Source organism: Macrosteles quadrilineatus, unplaced genomic scaffold (assembly GCF_028750875.1).
Source record: "Macrosteles quadrilineatus isolate MER2022 unplaced genomic scaffold, UCM_ALF_1.0 Scaffold_1__1_contigs__length_201487025, whole genome shotgun sequence".
NCBI classification, from domain to species: domain Eukaryota; kingdom Metazoa; phylum Arthropoda; class Insecta; order Hemiptera; family Cicadellidae; genus Macrosteles; species Macrosteles quadrilineatus.
The window spans coordinates 169,827,608-169,848,035 of NW_026542594.1; the positions used below are offsets into that span (position 1 = coordinate 169,827,608).

Below are 20,428 nucleotides of genomic sequence, written 5' to 3' on the forward strand. Positions count from 1 at the left end.
ATCATTGATAATCACCATTTGTGTATTCAAATTTAAGACAACGACACTTACCTAGGCGTATATTCGAATCTATAGAATGTACATGAGCATAGAATGTATTGAAATGATCAAATAATGGTAGATCTAATTCCTAACTAAAAAAACTGAATTCTCCCAGGATTGAACCGTCGTTGTAACTGTTATTCCGACTGGTACGGTTCCTGTCTAGAAGCTGAGAAGATGTAACAGTCCCAGGGAGAGGTGCGGTGATTGACGTAACGGAAATGGCAGTTTCGGTCCGCGGTGACTCACGGTTCAGTTCTTGTGTTCAGTCGTTCAGTCACCGGGCAGTGACGACGAGAGGTAGTCAGTCACCCGTGGACGATCTGAAACCTGGGTCAAGAAAACCTGCAGTAGGAAGAGTACGGATAGGATTGGCATATTTTCGATTAACGCCATCTAGAAGCTGCCTCATCTACCTAGCTAGCTCATCTGCCTGAGATCGATATTTTTGACTCCTAAGGAGATAAAATCTAATTTCTGTTACAATATGTTGCTATTTATTTTGACCGAACAATTCCATATTCTACTATCTATCGCTTGTTTATAATTTAAATCTATTTGTTAATGTTTAGAGGAATTACTAAAGTAATTTTAAAAAGTTTTCACAATTGATGATTTAGAATACCACGATATCGTACCAACCCTGAAAAATTCCTTTTAAACAAGTGCTTAGGTCTTCATGGTTACCCGATGTATAATGTTTATAGCTTGAGGACGTTTGATGGATGGTTGGTTTCAATGATTTCGTTTCAAGGTCTCTATCTGAATCTAAGGTGTGGCAAATGCATGTAACCCACCTTCGTTCCCTATGCTCAACCATATTTTAACATTATAATTACACGTACTGACCTCAGCAGTAAGAAAACTTCAATGTATACTTGATTTGAGTAGTAAATTTTATTGAAACAAACAGCTCCAGCTGAAAAAGTTATGTTTCGTATAATTATGCAGAAAATTTAAGACTATGTGATGGTTGGTAGTTTTACATGACAGTAAAGAACCTTTTAGCGTTCTCATTCCGACTCTTAGCTATCGGGGGATTGGCTACACAAATAAAAATAGCTAACCCGCTATGTATTTATATTTTGTATCACAAAAGTATCCTCTCCGTGAACCAGGAAGTAAAGATAACGACAACACGTAAGATTAAACATTGCTACACAAAGATAAAAAGTCCTATCTTAACGAGCGGCCGTGTCGTCACAGTTATAAATTAGGTAGAATCGCCGTAGTTTAGAGTGTTAACGGACGTTTCTTGCATTTATTGCGAGACCCGTGATATTTACAGCGGCACAGGAGCAATTATTGCATTAGTCCGGAATGTTGGGTGTTGAAATTACGATTTTATGAGGACAAGTTTGCAAAGAAATTTGGAAACCTTCAGACATGGATTGTGAACATAAAGTATAGTTGCACTTACGGTATTTTCAAAAGTATTTTCTGTATTAAAAGTTCCCATGTAGCAGTAATCTTGTAAACGAATTGAATATACACTGCTCGATTCAACTAAAATCAACTTTGCAAATCTACTGCCTGACTAAAGGACTATTAATATTAAATTGCATTTCAGTTGTTTAAATGTAGCTTGGCTAACAAGCTATCAATATCATGTGTGATTGTAGCTATTTCGCTACAAATTAAATGTCAATAATTTTGTTAAAATATGTAAAATGTCAAGGGAAAATTGGATCCTTCTCGTAAGTTTGGGATTGTTTAGGTTTAGTGGAATTAGATCCTTACTAAAAAGTCTACCAGATGTCACAAGAATCGTTATAAATTAATTACATACAATTAGAATCCCAGTCACAAAAACCACAGAAATTGGGACACAGTCACAAAACTCCCAACTATTGGGATTCAGTCACAAAATACCCAACAATTGGGACCCAGTCACAAAACTCCCAACTATTGGGATTCAGTCACAAAATACCCAACAATTATTGGGACCCAGTCACAAAATCCCAACAATTGGGATTCAGTCACAAAAACCCCAACAATTATAATTCAGTCACAAAATCCTCAACAATTATGATCTCAATCACAAAACCACCAGCATATAACTGTATTTATGTCTAGAATTATAACGTAATGCGCTCTTACGGCGTTTTCTGCGATTAATAGTGCATTATAGACGATCTAAAAGAAGCCAGTAATTTTGCACAAATGTTTGCTTGTAATAGTGCAGTGTGTTCCACCAACTGGCCGGGTTCCAACAGTAGCATAACCAAATATTCACCAACAATAATCTATCTTTTATCTTTGCCTGCGTTACTAATCAAACATGGTTGAAAGTTGCCCTTAAAATACTGTGGCAACCTGGGATATTCACATCCTCTGTATAACCTGCAAAGCGTACACTCGTTTATTCAAAGTTAAACACTGTATTCAACGTTACGATCAGCTGTTTGATTGTTTCATTGTTGTCATCTTACATGGTTATGTCAAGTAGGCTGCCAGCCGCCACAAAACCTGTACTAGCCCGTGCTGCAGCCACTTATAAAGTTTATCAGTGGTATCAGAGGAATGCTGACGACCTTGGCGGATCAGCAGGTGACCACAGACCGAGGCTGAAGGACAAACGAACACCTAGCCTTCAGTTGATCCTGCAGAAATTAGAGAACTGTTAGGATAAATGAAGATAGGAGATTTTGATTGAGTTTCCTTCTGCTACCTATGTTTTAAACATATTTTTTTCCACGTTTCGCGAATCAAGAAATTGGTCATCCAAAAGTATCAAAAACATTTTACAGGCACATTTAAAGAAAATTTGTATCGTATTTCTGTGTCATTTGAATTCGTTTTGTAAATATGAGTTGTACAAACATGTAGTACAACCGATTTAATACATTCTTACAAAATTGGTACCTCTAATTTTTTTGGGGGTATCTCAAATTTAATACCGACTAAATGGGGATCCGAGTTTTCTGAATTCGTTGAAAGTCCGAATTATTGAAATAAACCTAATACGAAGGAATAAGTTGTGTAGGTTTAAATAAAATCAAAATAAATATAGTTTATTCATTATGTGCACTTTTGAACAATACATTGAACAGAGTCAATATAATGTTCTTAACTTCATTAATAAATAAAATAATAAACTATGAAAGTTAATATATACAAAATTAGTATGTTTATTCCCCACTGCAAAATCTTGTTTATGGGAAATTTAAAATTGTATATTATTTTATTCATTGCTTTTGACAATTTTTACATCGTGAAGCATAGTTATATTTACAGTACAGCAGGTTACATAATATAAGTTTTTATCAAATGACACTGCATATAAAATTTAACATGGTCGCCTATGACAAGAAAATGTAAAATGTTTCAAAATACAGGGTGATTCAAAAAAGACTTTACAACTTTGAAAATTCATATAAATCTTATTAAAAAAGGTACAGAGCTGGTTTTTGTATTGTTTTAAAGGAAAACACTTCAAGTTTTTTACCTTAAACTAAAGAAGTTCTATGTGACTTCCGTTGGATTTGGGGAAAATAATTATTTAGGTATGAACAAATAGTGAAAACCGTTAAAAGTTTGAGAGAAATTTACAAAATTTTGAATGTAGGGTGTTTTTGACGGCGAAGGAGTGCGATTTTCGAAAAACGCATTATTAGTGTCTTGTAGGAAATTTAATTCCGAACCTACGTTTTTTCCTCAAATCTTTTCTAGCTCTTACCGTTTCAAGCTATAGCCGTTTGAAAAAAAAACCTGTTTTTTCGTTTTCAGAGGTCCGTTATTTTGGATTTTTGGGGGGGGGGGGGGTTAAAATTTTAAAATGCGACTTTTTGGAATTTTATGGGTGGTTTGGGACCAAGATCTACAAGTGTTCGAAATTTCAACTCCCTAGCACATCTAGAAGTGAGTGTATCGCACCCCTTCACCGTCAAAAAATTCCCTTCTTTCAAAATGTTGTAAATTTCACTAAAATTTTTAACGGTTTTCACTATTTTTTCATACTTAAATAATTATTTTCCCCAAATCCAACGGAAGTAATATAGAACTTCTTTAGTTTAAGTTAAAAAAACTTGAAGTGTTTTCCTTTAAAACAACACCAAAACCAGCTCTGTACCTTGTTTAATAAGATTTATATGAATTTTCAAAGTTGTAAAGTCCTTTTTGAATCACCCTGTATATACATTAAAATTTGTCTGTTTACCTCCAGACATCGTTTACAAGGATAAAGCGCGAATCCTACTAGTGATATCAGGAAAGGTCTTCGGGTTTTTATATTTATAATACATTTCACCTTGGCGGTGATGATATTTCGCGGAAGCATTATCCTTGAGGATACTGTTGTCCGTTGCGCTTCCTTGATACCTATCTTGAACGTCATGCGAACATCGTACTCTCAACTTTAATTTTATAAAAATACGTAGTGTATCGTGACTATATGGACCAGCTTTAGCCGAACGTTTCTTCAATTAAATATCAAATGTCATAAGGGAACGCCACCTAGGTATTTCAACCCGAATATGAACGAAGTACGAGAGTAGGATGGTGTGGTATGATCTGTATAGCTTATTTACTGATCTGCAGTTTTATTAGCTAAGATAATGTATTTAAAGCTAAATCAACAGAAACTGCTGTGTCCTGTTTCGAACCATCAAAAATCTACATACTTTTCTCAGCATCGAACCGGTGAAATTGAAAAATCATAAATCTTTACTTTTTCAATTTAAAAAATGCATTCATAGTTTTGGAACTTAACTTAACTTAAATTTACAAACTGAGACTACAACGCACAATGAAATATTAAAAATCTAAAATCTTACTCATATTATAAATCTGAAAGTTTGTGAGTTTGTTTGTTTGTGTGTTGCTCAATCACGCATAAACTACTGGATGGATTGGGCTGACATTTGGCATGATGATAGCTCACATTCCCGGTTAACATTTAGGCATATTCTTATCTCAAAAGTCCTTTCGGGCTCCACCCCAGTGGCTCTGTAGTTCCCCATGTTAACCTTATGAGTGTTCATATTTAAAGGGAATTAAAGAATTTAGTCTGCTGTTTTAACTTTACAAGTTGGTTCTATAATATGCAGTAGCATTAAAAAGTTATAAGGTTTCCCAACAGGGTGCAGCACTATTATTATTTTGTTTTTGCATGTATGACAACAGCTAATTTAAACTAAGCAGCAACAAAAAGCTGTGATACACAATTAGAACTCTCAAAGTAGGATTTTTTACAGTAAGGTTTGAGTTTTTAATTTAATGAATAATTTGTGATATTGTGCGAATGTTTGATAATTTGTTTTATTGTCTAGGTGCAGTGGTAGAACGTTACGGCAAGGTAGATGTGTTATACTATATCATACCGTAAATTTATGAACCAAATTCAATCAAACTGTGTACTCCTCCCATTGCAAACGCAAAGCTTGAGTATAACTGCAATAAGAATTTTATACTTATATACCAACCCTGTACGAAGGACGGGTGATCTGCTTGTAAAATATAAATTAATAATTTTTAAGGTCACTGGTTTAATTCGTAGCAAGATTGTCACTGAACCTGAATGCCTTTAAGCATATTAGATCATTATGCTATATAACAAAACATTTGACATGAGATAATAGCTAAACCACGGGTTGGATCGTTCCCCTAAAAAAAAAAATAAAATGTCTGAAATCAAAACGAACCAATTATTTTGGAACCCCTTCACTCCCTTAATAACACTCAATAAAACCCCATGGACCTGAGAGCTGTAACTCATATTCACGTAAAACTTCCATCATAAGGGCTGCTGATCAGGGGATGTTTATTTGACAAGGTTGTGTGAAGCAATATCGGGGATGATCTGGGCTTAGTGCCGCTCAGATAGTTTCGTTTTGACACCTCTTTGTACGGTGTGGGTGGCGTAAAGTTACCTTCATGTCAACGTAAGTCCGTGAGGTATTGGCTGTCAGTGACTAAATGTGGGATGGATTTGGAGTTTTTAAGTTTATTTTTGGTTCGCTGTTGAAACTGTTTTGTTGTTTTCTTTATCGTCCAAAACGTAATAATTCAGTTGATTATATCACTAAACTTATTTGTTAAACGAAAATTAATCCAATAAGGTTCTCTTACAATGTTCCTCTTAAATCTTTCACCAAGCCCAAAGTGGTGTACCAATACGTTGTTTCCTTAAACAAAACATTTTTATCATAAAACACTCAATGGACAATTCATTGTCCATTTAATGTCGTCTGGCAAAGCTTTCTTAATTTTTTATTAATGAATTGCGATGCCAGATAATTTATAGTTGACAAATAAATTTATTTATGAATTGAAAAACTATGTATTATAAGCGTCCGCATTCAGTTGTATTTAAACACTTTTGATTACGATATGTATATTATTTAAAACATTTGTTGAATTTTTGTGTGTAGCAAATCGACCCCTAAATATTTATTTTTATAGGCATATTGGGCATCAATTTAATGCTCTATCCTCTAGATCTGCCTTTTGTGGGTTTGGATGATATCTCGTGAAAGCCCTTCGTCCTACAGGCTTTTAAAATTTCAGAGTTTGTGCTGAATTCTGTTGTCAATCATTTGAACTGTTTCATGTTTACATTTGTTTACATCAAAACAGATAACCATAATACAATTTTGTTTACATCCATGTGAAAATGAGGTTATCTTTAGTTGGTGATGTTTCAGTGAATTCAAGTAAAATAATGTAATGTATTTCAGTAGGCCTATTTGTATAAAATGTAAAGAAGAAAATGGCTTATGATGGATTTTGTGTTTTTTTTTTACTATGTTTCATTAGCATTTGTAATTTTACTAAGATGCCTCAAAGATATCGCGTAGGCAACGAAAATAATAACACACAATGCAAATAATAGGGAAATGATGAGAAATAATCGATGAGTAATAATAGTTTTCACCCTTGTCTACTATATATGAAATATGTGGATTAGGAAGTCACGAAGTTACGCAGGCTGATAGTATTTCTTAAATTGATAAGATAACGCGCACACAAAGAAAACAATGAGGCACACAAAACACAATGCAAATAATAGGGAAATGATGAGAAATAATCGATGAGTAATAATAGTTTTCACCCTTGTCTACTATATATGAAATATGTGGATTAGGAAGTCACGAAGTTACGCAGGCTGATAGTATTTCTTAAATTGATAAGATAACGCGCACACAAAGAAAACAATGAGGCACACAAAACACAATGCAAATAATAGGGAAATTATGATAAATAATTTATGAGTAATAATCGTTTTCACCCTTCTCAACTACATATGAAATATGTGGATTATGAAGTCACGAAGTTACGCAGGCTGATAGTATTTCTTAAATTGATAAGATACACAACAAGATTGTATTTATTAGTAAGTGATACTGACTAACTAATGTTTTCAAAGTGATTCCTTAATTCTTGCGTTTTCAATGAGTCATGTAATCATTGTTGGAGGTTAAAACAGGAAGTGGTTGACCGTATTTGTAACTGGAATCACTCAATCTGATACGGGAAGTGAAAGTCGTCTAAACTCGTTAGTTTAAATTCATGTGTTTTCTTCATTTTGTTATCTTAATTTTTTTGCAAATTACTACTGTAGCTCACTATACACACCTGAAAGTACAAAAATACGTCAAATAACACTTGTAATAAATATATTTACACTTATACTGTGTACTCTCAAGTCGGTAAATACATATAAAAGTGGTGATCCTATCGATTTTGATTGGACGTCAAATCGAAATCGATCACTACCTACTGTACCATTTGTTATATGTATTACCGTCTTGTGAGCAAACAATTTAAGTTTAAATGTATTTATTACAAGTGTTATTTAACGTATTTTTGTACTTTCGGGTAATTTAATAACACGTACGATGTTGATCAATAGGTTATTCACTATAAATTACCTTTTCTTCGTACTAAATGAAAAACAGTATTTAAAAAAATAGTAAAATAATAATCTGGTGTCGAACATATATTTTTTTAGTATTGCTCTAACAAGGCGATAAACTGCAGACAATTAAAACCAACGTAGGCTATGTAAATTTTTCGTATGATGAATAAAATGTAAAACAGTATACAATACAATATTAATAAATGTTATCTTACTTAAAATACCTACTTAAGCCCCCAACACGAGGCAGATTCGCAAAGTGGGTGAAAGTGCAATATTCAGTGATAAAGTGGGCGTCGCGGTTAAAATACCAGTTGATTCTCGGGAATGAATGGGAAGAATGGCGTCATAGTGTTGTGTAGGCGTCACGTGACATGACGTCATTCGCGAGGCGGCGTTGCCGTGACAACAATGCGTGGATGCTAGCGCTGCAGCGGCGGCGAGTGGAACTACTAGTAGCCGCTGCGCTGGCAGAACGTTGTACAGCGTTTTACCACTGCTAACATGATGAGGTTGATGTGTTGATATAATCGATGATAAAACGTTTCTACGTTTTCACAAAGTAGTTTGAGTTTTATTATTCTTGTCATATTGTAAAATCTGAAGTAGATAAAACCTACCTACTTATTATATTTGATATCGCCCAAATTTTTTGCCCCTTTTTTAATTAAATGCAATTTACCATGCGTGTTTAGCTATTAAATTGTAATATCAGAGGACAAGCAAAATTAGGGAAACAGATCGGTTTATTTAATTTAGATTAAATTCTGTAAACGATCAGTTAAAAAAATATATATCCCTATCCGGACAGTACCTTAAGGATCCTAATAAAGATAAGCCTTCAGCTGATACCTAAGAATGATATATATTGAGTATGCTAAATCGGGTATATTTCATGGAAGATCAGTGCTATTTTTTTTACATTTGTGCAATTTTTTTACAATTCAATTAAACTGTAAATAGAAAACTGACACAAACTTTCCATTCCTCCATTAGATAGTCGATGAAAAAAAAATACTAGTATGCACCATCCACCATGTTGTGTTTTTTGTCCAAACACCACAAAAATCTCGATAACTTTTTCAAAGTAATTTTTTTCAGCACTAGGTGTTGTGCCATTTGTTCAACTGTTAATAGGACCTTTAAATTAAAATCGGTCGAGCGTTTTTGTAGAAGAATCATTATTAACTCAATACACACAAATTATCTTATTTGTACCGAAAACTCTAACTAAAAAAAATTGTCTTCATATAGGGATAGAGTAAAAATACAAACAGCAAATGCATAATTTTTTATGTTTTGCATCCCTCTTACAATATGTACTTTGCTTCCCTCTACAGTACTCTGTTTACTACAATAAAAATGCATTATGATTGGGCCAACTATGCTATATTATTAAATTAGTTAATTTTATAAATATGCTCCACAAATTGACTCCGCAAAGAAATACTTACAGTACTTATTAGTAGAAAGCTTTTACACGGTCACACGAATGCTACTTTATGTTTACGTTCCTTACTTAGCAATTTAGTGGCATTTAAAATATGTTAGTCAGTAAACTTTTTAAACTCTTGCTCTGCTTAGGGCGACCTGTCAGAAAGTATGATCAATTATAATGGGATTACAAAAACGACAACCGGGTTAAAAATCCAACTTTTCTAGCAAAGCAAATTACTATTATTTTGTCTTGATATAACTGGTTACCATATTATGATTATTTAAGTTTACACAAGAATATAATCTTTAAGTTTATTAGAAATCTAGTATGATCTGTTTATTATTCACCCCCTATTTTATTAATCATGTATGGATAACAATGGACCACTGCAGTACTCAATTGTTCATTGCGGACCGTGCTCGGGCAATATAAAAACCCCAGTGTACAATAATGAACCCAGCTCGTTTGTCATCAGTGGTTTTGTTTCCTGGTTTAAGCCTGATTTAACGCAGCTGTATTTAAAATGGAGTTACGTTTTGTTGGTTAAAACCCCTTTATCACTCCCTATATTGATGACAGATTTATTACCTTGTTGGTAGTTTTATTTTAAATCGTTTTATGTTTTTAAAATAATTTGATAAACGTAAAATAAATTTGTATTTTTTTAAGTGAGATCATTAAGAGTCTTCATTAGTGGTAGTCATATTGGATTTTAGTCCCATAAGAGCAATGTTAAATTTTACAGAACATGCCATCATAGATTTAGTTTTAAAACATTTAGGTTTATAACATAGAGTACTAAGGAATGAGGAAGTACCATTTCAAATATTTGTTTTTGTCTTTTCCTAATAAATTATTTATTTAAGGCTTTATTTATGATCATTAACTTATTAAGTGGAGGAAAAATGATAAAATTAAAATCCTGGCTCCCTAGAGGACCAGTAAACCTTAATTCTGAAACCTTAATCATTATTTTATCATTACAGGGGTTTTTTAAAATTCTGTTACAAAGTTAACATTGCTCTTATGGGACAAAAATCCAATATGGCTATCACTGATGTAATAGTTGGAATACCATTTTTTTCCGATAAGGTGTACCAATTTCAGGTTAGAAGCAAACCCCTAATTAGAAGTACATTTTTTCTTACCAAGTTCTATGTTCATTCATTTTAGAAATTTATGTGTTGGTTTACTAGAGATTTTTAAGCATTTTAAGATATATAAAGTACGAAGTTGAATCCTTATATCCTAACTGAAGTCAACTAAAATTTGTGTCTAGAATACAAGAGAAGGTAAAATATAATGAGTTTGTAAAAAAAGTGTGGTACATACATAATAAGTCTTTTTTACAGTGCTTGCTAGATAAACAATCAAACAAGAAAATGAAGTAATCATTGATGTTGTTTCATGAAATGTTTAATTTAAACTACTACGCCAATAAGGTTTGACATGTATGCTAAGTCAATACACTTCTCCGTTTTGGTTACAGTTTTACAAGTTGATGTTGAAGTAACAAACGACCACTTTATTTAGAGTCTTTGTCGTTTAACGGTAATCTTGACGGATTAAAACAATTACTGCGTAATCCATCTCAGACGAGGTGGCGTAATAAAGTAGACGTTTGAGACAACGATGTAGCGATGTAGCGATGTAGGGACGAGGAAATGTAGTGATTTATTGTATACATCGTATGTCTTCTCAGTCACCAGTAATGTATGTGGATATGTGGCAATTGACGTGGGTTTGTAGGTTAAAATACAGGGTTTTCATATAATAATGGTGGGGTTTAGTTATGGAAAAACGAGAAAAGATAAAAAAAAATATTTTGTTGAATTCCTGACATCAAAAAGATTTTATACATAACCAATAAGCTTCAACATGACAAAAAATGCTCTGCCTCGGTCTTCCAGATGATGAATTATTTCAGCCCACACGAGCAACATTTCTCTTGTTACAATGGAGCCTGCATCTCTGGAGTAGATGAGCTAAATTTTGGGTTTTGTTAGAATAAACTCTGTTAAGAGACCTGTCTTTATAGTAATACCAGAAACAAAAGAACCCTGGGCCTTTTCGAGCCGCGCAGGTTTGAATGGTACGCCACATCTACCTGCGCGAACCACGTGATCTTTTCGTTTCTGCGCAGGTTGTTTTGTTCTTGGGATATCTATAGTTCACTTAACTACACACATAGCCTCTTTTTTTACGGAAAACATGTTTATAAGAAAACACAACTTGAAGTTTATTTAATAGTATATTTCGTACCTAGGGCCGAAAACGAGGTTTTGCCGCAAAACCATTTTCGGTCCGTGGTACGAACACTATTTTTCACCACACTACTACTATTCACAATAATAATAATGAAAACTGATATTCAACGCAACTTTAAGGTTATGTGAAGAAGTAATTTCATGAATCAACAAAAATAATAATAAACAGTTGCTAGGCATCGGTAAAAATAAAACAATTCTATTTCAATGCTATGGATACGCCTTGATGGATAGGTACTGTTTGTGTAATTAAAATGCAAGCGGACAGCTGATTTTGCGGCCCCGTGATGTAAAAACCTGCTCGGTCCCCAAATTACGATGACAGCTGGCATGGCCAGCAAAACGTAGCTTTCAGGCTTTCAGCCACCAATTAACGTATGTAATACAGCCAAAAACATCATAGTGTGGTGAAAAAGAATATGTAGGTTGTCGATTAGCACGACAACCAACACAGCTGTTTCAATCAATGTAAACAAAATTGTTTGAGCTACTATGTTGGGGTATTAATATGAAATATCTTTGACTATCGAATAGTAAATGGAAATATTTAATTGGTCTTATAATAGTTTTACAGACGGTTAAAATCCCACCATTATTTTATGAAAACCCTGTATAATACGACAGTCTACTTGTTATCCATTGAATATGTTTCCAGTAAAATACACACACATAAATTAATACAAAATGAACTAAATGGGATATAATGTAAAATAATATAATAATTATAATAATATCTGTCTTTACAGAGCCATTGTAGTTTTTCCTTACTTATGTGTGTTAATGGAGTGAGATGCATCTTGTGACTGTGTCATGAATAGGCGTCTTATGAACAAGCAAATCCTCTAGGGAAAGCATGTAGCAATTATCTAGTATGTGTTTCATTCATCAGATAACTGCTCCAGTGCTTCACAATGTGTCACTTCGTAAACTGCCAATAGTTACACCTACCTTCATAATAAGGAGACTGTAAAGTCTAGTCAAGTAGATTTGTATTGGCTCACAAAAACAAATTCAAGCATTGTAAAACACAGTCCAACTTGATTACGACCCCGAACTGCATAAAAAAATAACTGAAAGAGAGAAGAAGAGAAAATATTTAACAATAACAGAAACGAGAAATGCTTCTTTTACCCCACTAGTCAAGTCTGTGGACGGAATGCTAGGCAAAGAGTTTCAGACCTTGCTCAGAGCAATGGCAGAACGCCTACCAGAAAAATGGAAGAAACCATACAGTTTAGTCATTAAAGTATTATAATGACTTAATGTAATTAAACTTAATGTTGTCTGTGGTTTAGTGATGAACTGGATAAGGGTAAAAACCATCTGTGCGACGTTAAGGGCCAGCAGCATGTGTCTTAATAGTCCAGTAAATAGAGGTATGTTAACTTACAAACGGTCCGGTAAGTCTAAATGTTTTATATGTTGTCTAGGATGGTAAGTAGGTGTTTAAAATGAAAAATGCACAATTCTCCCCCCTCCGCGCCCGCCGCCATATTGAAAAATCTAAAAATTCTGTACTTTCTAGAGATTTTCTCCTATATCTCCGTTTTGGTGCGTTTTAGCGAAATATATGTAATGTATTTGTTGTAGACAATTAAATTTCCTATAAAATAAGTATAACAATTTAGTTCTAAGACTTATGGATACGAAAATATTTAAGTTTTTGTACAATAAAATGTCAATTTTTTGTTATTTTGACAAATCTCTATTAGTCCAAGCAAACTAAAAAAACTGACACAGGGAACGTTAAAAAAATTGCAAGAAAATGTTTTATGGTTTTATTTTGTAGTGTTGGGTCTGCAGAGTGACATACTAAAAGTTGCCAAAATCGGTCTACAGAAAACCCCCTAAAATCACGATAAAAATGGTGGCCTTTCTCAACATTGGACAAATTTGAAAATAAATATACCACATAGATATTTTATTCAAAATTTTGTGAGATATTGACTTAGGACGACCACCGAAGTTTATTGGGTGGTTAGTACTTCATTTACATAGGGAGCTCATTTTTGGCTGCCATCTTGGATCCGCCATATTGGATATAAATAAAGAAAATTAAATGCAATGATAACGTTGTGACACATCATTATAAACCAGTTTTTCACGCTGATTTCAAATGCTGAAATCCGTTTTTAAATATCTGTTTACGTTTTGAAGATATATTCAAACGAAAACTCTCCCCCATACATTTCTTATGGACGTTTCGAACTTGGAATGTTTTTAAATACCATTTTTCTTATATCTCCAGTTCTTTCTTATCAACGCTTGCAGTTCAGTCTAGCCTTTAAATATTCTGTGATGTAAGCGCTTTCATTTGACCTATTGATCATTCAAATCGAACGAGTTAGCAACGAGCCACAAACCCAAAACAATATGATATTTAACTTTTTTTAAATCTTTGTTATTGTTTTGGGGATTGTAGCTCTTCGCTAACTCGTTAGATTTCAATGGTTAATAGGTGAAAGCGCTTACATCACAGAATATTTAAAGGCTAGACTGAACTGCAAGCGTTGATAAGAACTGGAGATATAAGAAAAATTGTATTTAAAAACATTCCAAGTACGAAAAGTCCATAAGAATCAGAATCAGAATGTTTTATTGCCATAATAATACATAAATGTACAGGGCAAAAGTCACTAAAACTAAACAAGTAAAATCAGACCCATTAAAATATGAAACCGTTCAGAAGTATATAAGAAATGCATGGGGGAGAGTTTTCGTTTGCATATATCTTCAAAACGTAAACAGATATTTAAAAATGGATTTCGGCATTGAAATCAGCGTGAAAAACTGGTTTATATTGATGTGTCACAACGTTATCATTGCATTTAATTTTCTTTATTTATATCCAATATGGCGGATCCAAGATGGCGGCCAAAAATGAGTTCCCTATGTAAATGAAGTACTAACCACCCAATAAACTTCGGTGGTCGTCCCAAGTCAATATCTCACAAAATTTTGAATAAAATATCTATGTGGTATATTTTTTTTAAATTTGTCCAATGTTGAGAAAGGCCACCATTTTTATCGTGATTTTAGGGGGTTTTCTGTAGACCGATTTTGGCAACTTTATTACGTCACTCTGCAGACCCATCACTACAAAATAAAACCATGAAACGTTTTCTTGCAATTTCTTAACGTTCCCTGTGTCCGTTTTTTTAGTTTGCTTGGACTAATAGAGATTTGTCAAAATAACAAAAAAATTGACATTTTATTGTACAAAAACTTAAATATTTTCGTATCCATAAGTCTTAGAACTAAATTGTTATACTTATTTTATAGGAAATTTAATTGTCTACAACATTGACATTACATATATTTCGCTAAAACGCACCAAAACGGAGATATAGGCGAAAATCTCTAGAAAGTACAGAATTTTTCGATTTTTCAATATGGCGGCGGGCGCGGAGGGGGGAGAATTGTGCATTTTTCATTTTAAACAACTGCTTATCATCCTAGACAATATATAAAAAATTTAGACTTACCGGACCGTTTGTAAGTTAACCCCCCTATTTTTGTCTCTATTTACTGGACTATAAGGGGGTAGCGGATTTTTATCCCCCTGGAATTTTACCCCCTGGGCAAACGTGAATTCCGGTTTATATCGCTAATCTAATTAATCACGCTCTGACTACTTTCATTAGACTTCTAAATCCGCGGGGGTAAAATTCCGGCCGCGAACAAACTTTTGGCCACTCAGGTTTCTACGTCATAGTGACGTCAGCTTTGCCCAGGGGGTAAAATTCCAGGGGGATAAAATTCCGGCGACCCGTCTTAAGGAGGGCAAGGAAGAAGTGGAGGACCCTTAGAGAGTTTGAAGATGGGACTGAAGTACCAGCTTTTTATTAATTTAAATAGCAAATGTTTAATATTTTTCCATGTCAAAATGGTACTATAACTTATTATATTAAATTGTTTTGGTTCTCTTTGAGTTTTTTTAAAACTATATTTTACATGCAAAGCGACCAAATAACGAAAGAAACTTAAAATCCTCCGCATACAGTTTGACATAAAAACATGAGTTCTGTTATAAAGCAATATTATAACATTTAAGTAAAAGGTTTAATGTAAATACTGTTTGTAAGTCATGTTTGACAGAATTTATAAATTTTAGTGCACACCAACAACACGTTTTGCAAAATTACCATCAAGACGTTAATAATATTATATCAGAGAAAGATTCGTTTTGCCATTGGCTATATACGCTTATTATGTGTTTTATAATAACATACAATGTAAATACTAGCAGACTAAACTTAATTAAATTACCTCCAACTGTATGATTTTATTCAATGGTTTAGTTCGAGGGTAAAATAAACTCTAGTCTACATTGCTTGATTTTACAAAATAAATGACGTGAACACTTTATTGTATTTTAAACTAATATATTTTTCTACGGTAAAACCTCAAAGCGTACTTCATGTCATTCCAAGTGCGTACTGTGTAAACGTAACGCTAACACCTTTGTGTGTTCTTGTGTGTGTATGTGTTGTCTAACACCTAAGATGTATGACTGCCCTGATGTAGCTTTGCGTGGTGTATGGCTGAATACATCATACATCATTAGCAGAATACCAGTTCTACAGAATCTCTCGCTGTTAGTCGCTTAAAGCCATGTCTGTGTTCCCTTGGTTAAATTATCTTACTGCTCTTCTAGGAGAGATATTTATATATATAATTATATACATAATTTTCTATACATAATTATTTAATCAAATATATTTATGGGCAAGCATGTTTCTTGAAAATGGGGTCTGTCAGTTCGAATGCATCTCAGGGAAAATTTACGCATACTGCTAAAATAGATATTTTCGTATAGATGTACAGAATCCCTTTATAAATTTAAATAGGCTAAAAAATAAACACAAAAAATGAATTTGAAATTAAAGAAAAATTAACGTGGGCCTTATGGGTTGCCATGCTGGTGACGAAATAACAACGAAATTTAAGAAGAGCTGGGTTCACTTTCCAACCATCGTAAAGGCTATTGCCTTTCTTAAGGCCTGAACTGGTGTCCTTCAGATTTATAGGCAAATACTAACAACCAACTACCCAATTTTTAGCATTTACCGTCTCAATTACAAACAGTTCATAAAGTCAAAAAATATTTACATGTCTTCCGGATTTCGTTTGAAAATATAAAACCTGTTAAACTAAGTCCTAGATCTAAAAAAAAAAAACTGTTAAGTGATGTCCTAAAAGCCCAAAATGTCCAGTTGTTTTCATTGGTTGGTGGTAGGTTAGTTGCCCCAACGAATGGTATGAACACTGGCTTCATAGTAACTTACTAATGTATACACTTACTGTACTTAATATGTCTGTAACCAACGGTACAAATCATACAAACATAATTTACTAGTTTCCTATACATACCTCAGTATTCTTATCATTACTTAAGGCTAATATTGGATTTTCATTACTGTGTAGTCTTGAATCACTTAACATATAAATAAGAGGTTAATTTACCTTGATTACGTTTTGTGATTCTGATACCTCCTCTGGGTGGACTACGGTCGTTTCGGCGCCTGTGTGGCCTTCTTCAGATCCTTGTCAAGAATATAAATTAATTTTCATTTATATCGAGGTCGTCAACATTTAACACAAACACACGAACAAACATTATTTAGACAGAGCATAAAATTTTAATATTCGACTACCACTGTGGTCACAGATACGCACTGCACGGTTGACAAGTCCGGATTTAATTGAAGTTTTAGCTAATCGCTTAAGAGTTTATTTGCGGAGTTTTACTGTCGTTAAGTTGGTAAAAATGTTTTTTTAAAGTGGTGAATTCTGTTTCAGGTAAGATGCGAGATCAGCTGACAGTTTTGTTGTAAGTAAAGCTTCAAGTTTGCACCTCAATCTTGCTTCAGCCGTCTTGCTACAACTATAGCCGTCAACAAGTACAACAAGTTATAGCCGTCTTGCTATAACTTGGAACAACTTTTACTTAATGAAAATGCCTCAACTACACACCTGTTATCTGGCCTAAATTACACTCGGGGTTTCAAATTTCTACTTTTAGTCCCTGTTGAATATATGACATAGAATAGTTACTGGACCTTAATTAGTTTTGCTAATTTTTGCCCCTCTGTGAATTTTACTATCCTAAATTATATTTAGCCTAGTGGCAGAAACATAAGGGTACAAGAGGTTGATTTAAAAATGCATGTTTGTGTTAGTCATGGTAAAATGCAAATAGAATTAATCGTGTTAATTACCTTTACTAAATCAAATAAATCTTGGTACAATAGTTTTTACTTGCTCTTAGGATTTTCATACTTCTTATTCAATGCGTCGGATACTGCCAGTTTTTTTTCTTTTACGAAAATTTGTTGTGACATTTTTATTCAAATTTATGTGAAAGTGATTTTAGTTGAGCTTAGTCAAATTAGTTTAGGATGATTCGTAGTACTTTAACGAACGATTTACCGAAACAAGAAACCTTTTGACCTAGATTCGTCTTAGCATGATAGATATTGTAAGCAAACACGTCACACTCACGGAAGATTGATTTTGTTTTGAAAACCATTTCAGGAGATGTAAAATGATTAATGTTTCATCCCGTAAAATTGGAATAAATAAATTCAATACATTTAAAATATTACCACGACACTTACTTATACGGCAAAAATATTTAATTGTGGTTTATTTTTAACAAGAAAATATTGCTGAAGAACGTTTGTCATTATTATTTTGTAATAATGTGAACAGGGTGGAGGAATTGATATACATAAACTTAATGATTGTGCAATAAAAATTATAGCTACATTTTTTAAGTGTTAGTTTTTACACAAACGCTGTTTGTGTTTTAAACGCTAGTAAAATATAAAAAGCATTTTACTTTTCTGAAGATATTCCAAGGCACAAAGCCCAATTGGGCTTCAGTATTTTGTTCGATTAACCTTTATCGATATTTCCCTTAGGGTCCAATTTCCGATCTCGTAGTATTTATAACACCAGACTTCAAAGGTTACTCTTGAACTGTTAGATGCTCTGAAGTTCAATGGAAATGATTCCTTGTTTTGTTATAGACACGGATAAACAGATTTTTTTTCTATTAATATTTTAGTAGCCTAAAATGTATTGTGTTGAACACGTTTTCTCTAATTTGTTTTTGTACTGTGATACCTTTATGCTTTCGCTATTTATTTTGTTGATGATGTTTCGCAAACATTTCAGTTGTAAATATGGATGGCGAGCGTAACTATATAACTCTCGAGATTTGGTTAAATTTTATACCTTTGATTGATTATAAATTTATTTTTGGTGAAATTCAATTTATTCAACAACACTATTGAATTTCCCAAAAACAAATTTTACGTTGATAATTAAGAAGCAGATTTTTTGTAAAGGGGCCAGCTTTAGCCAGTCGTTATATTCAAAGAGAACATAGAAGAACAGTAGTTGAATGAACATGACAAGAGTGCGGTACCGGTGGATTTGGAGTTATATTTTATCGTTTGTTGTGTATAGTGATCACGTTCTATTTACAGTTAAATGCAATTATTTTTAGAGATAAAACCTTATTACTTGACGTATGAAAATCAATTGAACCTGTAGTGATTTTAGAGTATAAATCATTGGTATATAAGAAAACTATTCAGGCCCATACTTTAAGGATACATTGGGGGTCGATCGTAACCCTCTACGTATTGTTTTCTAATTGGAGGCTACAAATCAGCTGTTTGCATGTTCATTGAATTGTACAAGTACCTGGGGACCGAGCCATGGCTTGGTATAGTTTATTTCCATTGTACCCCAATATCGAGTAATCTTCAGTGGTATCTTTGCTCAATAGTAACAACTGATGTTTTCCCCTTTGTGCTGTATTTTGTAATTTGATATTTAACTATGGATGGCTTATTATAAACACATGTTACAAGTCTTTTGTTTACTTTTTCCTTGTTATTTTGTTCAACCAACATAGTTACTTGGCAACCCATAAGGTCAATGCTTCAAAATTGACTTTCAATTTCATTTTTTTTTTACGTAGGCCTATTTAGATTTTTTGTTGGCAGTTTTGATTGCAGTAAACACGTTTTTAGGCCAGAAATAAATTATTTACGTCATTTGAAGGAAATCATTGAAGCCGTTTTCGAGATATTTGTGCAAGCATACATACAGTAGAGGAGGATATTTTTCCTGTCAATAAAGTAAATTCAAAGTGTCATTTGTCCCTATTCCCAATATATAATTCAATACAATGTATTACCATCCTTGAATTAAGTACTATTTCAAGCATTACCTCATTTGTATTACGTTATATTATTATCCAATATAAATTAATCCTAATGTCCAAACTTGTACAGGGAAAGTGCAAGATCGGCCGGCGGCGGCGGCGGCACTCCGATCTGATCAATCGGTGGGTGGGGGCCGTGGAGGCGGTGGAGGCGGTGAAGGCGGCAATGGTGGGGTGGCGCTAGTCTCAGTCAGTAGTCAGTAGGACCCAGGTGTCTGCTGCGCGAGTGTGTGTGTGCGTGTGGGCCCCATGGCCCGTCCCCACATGGATACATTACAACAGTGTGTGCTCAATGTATGTTAGCTATCCTGTAACCATACATGTAGGTTTCTATCTTTACCGGCTCAAGGTGTGTGGTTCAGTTGAATTATGGTTGGTTATCCCTTGATGGTGATTCAACCGGTGTTATCATTTGTGTAAATCAGATAGTCAGTTTTGTTGCTATCCAGGTTGATAAATATAATCGAAGTTTGTGGCTTTATCGGTGTAAGGTTTACCACATTTGTTTAGTCGAATTATGGATGTTTTTGAAATTAGCTTAGCCGGTATCTATTTTTTCCATACACCATATCAGTCGGTTT

At 33.7% G+C, this 20,428-nt stretch overlaps 1 protein-coding gene across 10 annotated transcripts in view; it reads left to right on the plus strand.

The window, feature by feature from the left end:
- Window positions 1–20,428, plus strand: part of LOC128989682 (rap guanine nucleotide exchange factor 2) — a 278,269-nt gene that overhangs the window by 145,877 nt on the left and 111,964 nt on the right. For 4 of the 10 annotated variants that reach the window (XM_054411674.1, XM_054411698.1, XM_054411706.1 and 1 more), the window contains exon 1: window positions 20,059–20,141. The exons of 4 other annotated variants lie outside the window; for them this stretch is intronic. The gene's annotated coding sequence lies outside the window, so the exon portion shown is untranslated. Of the gene's footprint in view, window positions 1–20,058; window positions 20,197–20,428 lie in introns of those variants that run through there. 2 more of the 10 variants (XM_054411690.1, XM_054411683.1) reach the window with 2 other exon arrangements.